This window comes from Aphis gossypii, chromosome X (assembly GCF_020184175.1).
Source record: "Aphis gossypii isolate Hap1 chromosome X, ASM2018417v2, whole genome shotgun sequence".
NCBI lineage: Eukaryota > Metazoa > Arthropoda > Insecta > Hemiptera > Aphididae > Aphis > Aphis gossypii.
The window spans coordinates 13,162,822-13,171,883 of record NC_065533.1 but is presented as its reverse complement, the minus strand read 5'-3'; positions in this window follow the sequence as shown (position 1 = coordinate 13,171,883).

Genomic DNA, 9,062 nt, shown 5'->3' with positions numbered 1-9,062 from the left:
TTAACCGCTTTGTATGTATTTCTTGATGTAACGTAGAAACGAAGAATATAACACCAGAAAATAATAATGACGGGTCGAGTACTCGAGTGTGTCTTTCATTGCGTGTTCCCTGCTTTGATGCATATAGTATAAGACCTATTAGTCCAGACATGAAAGGAAACTAACAAAACACAACACATGCACTGCAGACAATCGTAAGGTATAAATTTATAATATGTATACGCCATACGCCTATATTACATATTATTATTATTATTATTAGTACTCGCCACCGACATTGCATTAATGTTATAATACACGTTTGTTATACAATTATTGTGCACTATTATAAAGTACATAACTACTAAGCGATTATTACAATCATATGAGCTGAACGGCGCTACGAAAATTGTGCATAACAGTATGGTACATACAATATACGGTATAGGTAGGTTAGGTTATGGTATTTTGTATGTTTATATAAATTTTATAAACGACACGTTCGATACGAATAAGTAAAAACCGAAACGAAAGCGTCATAGCTAAGTACATCGATTTCGTGGTTTAAGCATAGAAAAGTCTGATGAAATTATACCCTCATATAGAATAAATCGAATTTGAAATTTATTAAAAATTTTAATATTTTAATGTTTAACGTTATTACCCGAACAATAATGTCGTTAAAAAACAAAATGCTATTTTGCCAACAATTGTTACGCCCTGCAATGGCGTACAACTATATGTGGTTCTACAAAAATCTCTATCCTAAAAATATTTCAATCATTCCAATCCATAAACCTTCGTCTCCTCACTATACCCTTGGTAGTATGTCAGTATCCTTGCATCATGTTTCAACGATATCAACACTGACATCCTATAATTATAATAAGTTTCATAAAAACGACTTAAATCACTCTAATCCCCTTATCGCTGACTTATCATCTACCACACTACTTGACATAATTCCCCGTCATTTCAAACGAAAGAGGCTACTCGATCTTATCAATAATACAAACTATAAATTAAGTTCATATTTGAAGTACCTAAGTGTCAATGGACACTCCTTTTTCTCAAGCCGTCTAGTCTACTTAAAAAAAAAATGTCAACACAATTACTTATTGTATTATATATATTAATCTAACCTAATCTATACAGAATACAGATTATACATTTTTTCTATATTTCGAATAAAAAAAAGGTTATTATAATATGTTCAAACGATACTTAATTTTTTCCGTTTAATGCTTTTATGTTTTTAAACATTATTTTAATTTTTCGTTCTCATACATTGGAAATTTTTTTTTACTAAATTCTGTTATCATTTGTAGTAAATTAATCATAATATAGTGATGTAAGTACTATGAAACTTATAAAATTTTTTGCCAGGTTATTGGTTTATTTTCAATCATTGTTTTATATTCATACAGTTATACGCCAATTCACACGACCTCAATCGGCTCAATTCCGTACAAATGGAAATTAACGCAAAAATGATAATAATTATTCGGGTTAGAGGAATAAACTAATATCTGTCCTATATAGGTACTAATACATTTAATATTCATGGATATAAAATAGGTTTAAAATATTTCAGTAAATATGAATAAGGTGTTTAAACAATAATAAAAACGATGTCAGGCTCAACGTAAAAAAAAAAAATTACAAATGCAATTTCGAATAACAATATTATTATTTATTACTTATTTTTTTTTTCGTTACTTATACGTTTTTTGCTTATAGTTAATCTTTAATCATAATAATTAATGATATAATATGTTTAATAGTATTCGATTTTTTTGATTTTTTTGTTTAATTATTTTGTTGATTATTTTTAATTTTTGTTTGTTATAATAACGATATAAATATTGTTTTGAAACTCTGGTTTTAACTACTCACACATTAACGACCACATATAATTGTCAAGCGAGTACTTCTTGGAAAGGGCGGGCTTCAAATCCCCGTATTTATGTAACTTGGCTCATTATGCAGCAGCTATAAGCGTACATTTTATTAATAATATTTACACTGAATTTTTGATTGTCGCGATTAACAATTTATTATACCTATTCATCCCGTTAATAATTGCATGGCACTCACTATAATAGTATTATATCATAAAACAAATACAATAAAGCATCATTCTAAATTGCTATATAACTCTCTAAAAAAAAAATAAAAAAAAAAATTAAAATAGAGTATCAGATATATCGGTGTATATGTGCGAAACACTCGTTTTATATGTAGATAAAATATCTTCTACATTACATTATGTAGGTAAATATTATGTTACATATTTTTCATGTTTCATACAATAAATCGACTCATAAAAATGCTCACTTGCAAATCGATGAAACTAGAAACTTTTAGATATAATATTTTTTTCATTGAAATAAAAAGTTTCATAAAATATACACCTACCCATTTCAAGAAAATAAATTTCATGAAATTTTAAAACCCTATACGCATGCGAGCTATATCATATACCTATACTTATTATAATATATTACCATCACACGTGTGCAACGTCGTCTGCTGCGGGCTTCCCTCGTTCGCCAATATTTACGGATAGTCGCTGTAGAGCTGACCTACCTAACTCATATATGTACGTCGATTAAACCTCTATTCGATTACAAAATATATACATGTGAAGTTTTACTACAGCAGCTACGGTCAGTGGTGTCGAACACTTACGTATAGAGGTATTGTAGTGACAACAGCGGACGTTTGCGTGGTCCGTACGCTGCATGCGTCTCGTTATTGTGGCCGAATAAGACTAAAAATAAATAGTAGGTACTTATATGCATATTATGATATTATAATATTAAAAATATATTCTATAATAATTTACGAGGCTGCGACAAGCGAGAACAATAATTACAGTACAATCGTTCCACAACACAGTCGCGTTAATATAACATTCGTGTGTGCGTACACATATACACACGAATGTTATGTACGATATGTAAACATGGTTAGTAGGTATACACGGTGTTGTGAGAAAACATACACGGCAGGATGGCGATAAATCACTCGGGCCGCGGCGGGTAATTAATTAGGTGTCGCGGGTGGCGCGCGACGCTCACACGTTCATATATACTGACACACGAATACTCCACACACACACACACACTGAAACACCGATAAGTACGTCATGTAAGCACCGAGTAGTAAGTACGCGTGCAAAAATGTAAAAATGTATGTTCGTCTTCTGGCGACGCTGTGGGTTTGGCGCGGGCGCGAGTCGAGTGGTATGTGCGAAGGACCGAATTAAGGTCCGGCAGAGCGGTAAAATGGCTGAAATGCAATTTAAATTGTTATTATATATTTAATAATAATAAACAGTAATAATAACATGAGATTATAAATAGGTAATACTGTGCGTTCTATATGCAAAAATGTCAAAAACGGTCTGGCGGAGCGGAGACAATATAATAGTAGGAACTTTAATGTGGCCAAAGAGATTGCGCGCGTACATCACCATCCATAAATTATAAATATATTTACCGTAGCTGTAATATTGGAGTTGACACAAATAAAAGAATTTTTAGTAATTTATTTAGATGACCAGGACTCAGTTGTAGGAATTATTAGTTGTTTTGGTCTACTGTATAAATACTCTCAGACAATAATACTTACCGATTAAAAGCGAACAAAGTTTTACTATCGTTGTGGTGTAGATGTGCCGTGGTCTTACATAGTCTTAGTGCGTTTTATTTCGGTATTAACAGAGAATTCAGACGGAGTTCTTATAAAATGAATATCTGCGATAAGACATCGTTAGTTATAAATTGCGGTCAATTAAAAATCATTATACTTTATCAAAATAAATCTATCATTTTTTTTACGAGTTTTATGTGTTAAACATTTAACTTTTTGACACTCAGACGTGCAAAAATACTTACGTTTACATTATAATATTATAACGGACTAAAAATGAAGTAGATATTGATTATATTATCACAATTGAATATAATTCTAGATCTGTATTTTATATTTTCTGCAAAAACCAACCAAACTTCTGTGTCAAAAATGTGACGTGTAGCTATATACATTTAGCGAAGATTATAAGACAGCATTCAATGGCATTATTTGATTTTTCACGAGTAACATCATCACCACAGCTATGTAATACAGTATAAAGGATTAGGTATATAGAAAACAGCTATTTAATACATTATGTAAAGGGTTAGGTATATAGGTTAATATATAGGGAATTTTCCCATTTAAATGAGCTGGTAAAAACCTCTTTCCCTCCTTAAAAAACTGAAATGACGTCACTGTGTCGTCTCTCGATATAGTACCTATTATACAAATACCCACCCTCTTCTATTATATCCACTCAGTGGCGCGCTGAGCTTTTTATTCGTGTGAAATGCTAACCTGCTAAAACTCATATTGAACTCGTACAATACGATAATCAACAACACAAGTCGTGTTTCGAGTAAAATACCTATCAAATATCAAAACTCTCGACCAAAAAATACCTGACTCCCAACTACTCCCGATTTTCAAGTGCAGGGGTCCTACATAGGTCCTCCCATCATTTCTGCACGCCACTGCATCCGCAACTACCCACCTGCAATCGCTTCTGTCCGGTATATACAACACTCTATATAACATCGTATAGTACGAGCAATATATTTCATTCGAACCGTGCTAGTAAAAGGAAGTGTACACACATCTAGAAAACCGAAAGTATCAAAAACAATTAATTATTATATAATATAGTATTTAGCAGCAGCAGCGATATTATTATAAAAATACAACAATGTCATGTACCTACTGCGAGCAGCTACGGCGGCGACGTTCGCGAATAACGCCGCCGCGATGTACACGGTCGCATGTACGCGACTATACGCGTCGTATGCACACGTTTGAGCCGTTCGGGTGAAATGTGTTTGTGTATAATTAGAGGGCCGCCCTTACACGCCGTGCAGCACGTTCGGGTGATTTATACGCCGCGTATACGTATAAATGACATTCTATCCGTCGACTACCGCCGCAGCAGCAGCGCGCGCGACACAAAGCATCATCATTTACTTTTTTTGGGGGGGGGAGGAGAGAGGGCGTGCGGTGTATTATTATTACATTATTATTATACAGTAAAGCGAGCTGGTCGTCGAGAGGACCTCCAAAGAAGAGAGCCAAATGTCTGTGCGCGCGCGAGATCTTGTTAAATCGTGTACAGGATCGTGCGAGTGCGTGCAGGCGAATGGTATAGAGACGTGAGAGAGTGGTGGGAGAAGACGATGACGAGCGAGCGTATATATTATATATTATTATTACTATACAGCCGTCGAGAGAGACGTGTGCATGTGCGGCGGCGGCGAGGGACACAGCCTCCAGATGACGATCTCGTCGTCGTCGTCGAGCGAATGTGTGTGTGACCGCTCGCAGCGCATACCGCGAGCGTATCGGTCCGCGGGGGCGTTTCGGGAGAACGGCGGCCCCCGCGGATGATTGATCGTCGGCAGAGGTGTCGCGCGACTCTCCGCAGCCGATTGTGCCTATATACTTATGTGTCGCACACGCTGCTGTGCACGGTAGGTACCTACGGCACAAACGAGCGCGTGTGTGTTCGCGTCGCGTTTAATTAGTTTCGTTTTTCCACGCGTTGTTACATTATTATTGTACGTGTAGGTATATATCATTCGTTATAATATACTATGTGTATACGGCGTCATGATATATTATTTAGACGCGTTGTTTCCGTTTCCGCGATCGAGCTAACCGACCGCTGCGGCGCTCGATAATAACGATACATCATAATCATAATATTATGTAAATAGGTAATAGCTGCAGTAGGCATGTAACGAGCCGCGGTGTTTGGCTACGATGGGAAAAGAAACTGCAGAATATTACGAGAGCACTTTGACGAGATGAAAAAAAAAATCGCGATAAATCATAGCTATACACTATATCAGTAACTTTATAGCGTAGTGGTATTCTGCAGTCCCCCAAGTCCCTCTACAAAACACAGAATTGACATCAAGCTATTATATAATATGACACATGATCAAAGAAATATTATTATTAAATATTATTGGGATAATTTCGATGCCAAAGTTTCGTTCACGAAGGCAATAGCGACATCATCGCCGTCTTATTATGGTTACACGACGTCAAAATATTATTGTACGCCCAGAGATTTACAATCCAATTACCGAGTCGATGACACGTATACAGCAAACGAATCGTGGAGAAACGTTTGATAACGAGGTCGGTGGATCAAAGGGGCTATAGCCTCCCCCATTGGCAGTGTTTTTTTTTATTATTCTGAAATATTTAAATTTAAATATGGAAATTGTCTTAAAAATTGTACTAATATATATTTTCTTGTATAATAGAATATTTGAGTTGATTAATTTTTTTGTTGTTTTTGATTTTCAATAACTCATGTTAAAAGTGTTAGCCCTCCCCATAAAAAAATCCTGGCTACGCCTCTGCATATAACTGCCTAAATTGATACTTTTGGCCAGCCTTTTTATCGCCGTATCCCGTAGATATTTAATAATGGACGGTACATCGTTAGCGCATCATTTTGACTTTTTTGTAACAAAGTTGCTCATCGTTTACTAACTTTACGTCAAAGTACGAGTAACCCAAAAGCGCAAGTTGCTTACCAAATTGCAGTTTAAAATTTAACACTTGTGTAATATTCAATTTTCAATAGTTGTGTAGGATTTAAGTTTAAAAAATATAAATGTATCTTATAGGTATATATTATGAAAAGATTAAACATCTGAAGTGGATACGGTATAGTCATTCGTAATCTACGTCTAATCCATTTTTATCGCAATACATACCTATATTGAATTATAATTAAATATTGATTATTTAATTCATCAATTTCATATTTTATATTATTATTTATTAACACGTATGTATACTTAGTACACTATAATACAATGTACTCATAATTCAAATATCTATTCCAATCATAGATAAATAAATCAGAATTTATTTTGTTTAGCATTAGCTTCTGGCGAAATTTGTACAAGATATGTATTTGCATTCACAGATTTAGAGAATTTTTCATTAGCCTGTTTGATTTAAATTTTTTTTGATTTTTTGTAAAACTATAAAAATTTATTAATTAACTACTCGTATTAAAATCTTATAGAAAACCATTTATATTAATTATACAGTATTGAGATATTATTTTAACAACCAACACTAATTATTCATTTCGAATAGTATTAACATTTTTAAAAATATTTTTTTTATAAATAATTTAAAGTCATGTGAAAATAACATATTTTTACTATTTTTATCGTTATCGTCTTGATTTTTAAGGTTTTACTTATTTTAATTGCAACATGGGTAACATAAAAAAAGTGCGAACCGAAGGCGAGATGCAATATGTAATAAACTAATAACTGCACTTTGTGCAGTCAACACTAACTTGGTCGGTGTTGATCTCTACGGTTCTTTGCTGTCTGGATGGAACCCACTGGCCACTACCCACGCATTGCGTCGAATACATTTTTGTCGTTCTCGTCTTTTTCCCACGATTTCATTGTATATTTATTTTCCATCAAGTGATATATAACAGTTGTCGTGAAAACCACATGATTTACGATTAAATATACATCCATGAAGCTCTATAATAGCATAATGCATACAATATAATATATTCAAATATACATTTGATTATTTCTAAAATTATATATCTTGTCTTATTATGTCTTTATTTACTAATATATACAACCATATACTGTAAAATATCTAAATAATAATTATTCTGACCTCGGTATCGAACTCTGGTTGGTGAACTAAGAAAATTTAACCGTCATATAACATCCACGGAATCTAAAAATCAATAGTGAATAAAGTTAATAATATGATAACAAAATTCTGGACAACAAAACTCAACAGAATTATTTTATTATGGTATAAGGTAGATATTAGATATAAGTATTATAGTATTAAAATACTACAATTATGAGTATTTCGTACCTACGGGGACCATATGTGCATGAATGCATGATGGATGACTATGGGCATGATAGTACTCGATATAGAATTTAGATCAGATCATGAATGGTATGTATTATAAACTATATAACAACAATTTTGAATTTCAAAAACAATTTAATATAATTTATTAGATTACAAGATTTTGATTTCAAGGGTAGTAAATGTTTCAAAAAGAAGACTTGTAGGTTAGATAAGGTTAAATTAGATTATTCAGGTGTATACTGTGTTCATATAATAACTTATACCTATATAATATGTACTACTTGTTGATGTACGTGTAATATTATTAGGTATTCAGGTTATTATACATATAGTTACAATAATTTTTTTTTTTTATAGAATGTAAAATAAAATGTTTTTTAAATTTTCTAGTAACTCAAAATGTGGACTATAATTGATACTTAGCACATAAAACTTTTAAGACATATAAATACTTGACAATACATCATATTATTCATACTTGAAAATTATGATTTGCAGAAATTCTAAGTACACCCACTTATTAATTTCTGTTCCAATTAACATTCGATTCACAAATTCAACTATCCTATAAAACGATAGCAGCCGCATCAATTCGACATTTCACTTTGACAACCATACAATATATTATATTACATAGTCATATAACATTCCTACAAAAAAAAAATATTATTGAATAATATCGAGTAATCGATTGATAATGAATATCTTTTTCGCTTTGGACCGGGTCTTTTTTTCTTTCCGTTTTTCAGTGAACAAGTGCCAAATACATATTAATTGAAAACACATCTATTGTAAGAACGCGACCGATGATAGTCTGAGTGTAAAATAACTTTTTTCTTGGCTGTGAAAACAAACGGATTTTTATTAAGTGCCAAGATCTGACGGTGCATAAAATGACGAAAAACAAAATCCTATTTTAAAGTCTGGGTTTCACATTTAAGGCTAAAAACGTCTATAATAAGCAGACGGACACTGTTTTAATAGAACACAAGTCACAACGGAAATCGTAAATTTACATTACCATTAAAGCGTAGTATAGATACAGCATATTGACATATGTGTATATTATTTTACTACGTAAGTATATAGAACAATATTGTGCTTGGTCGGGTTAAAAGCGA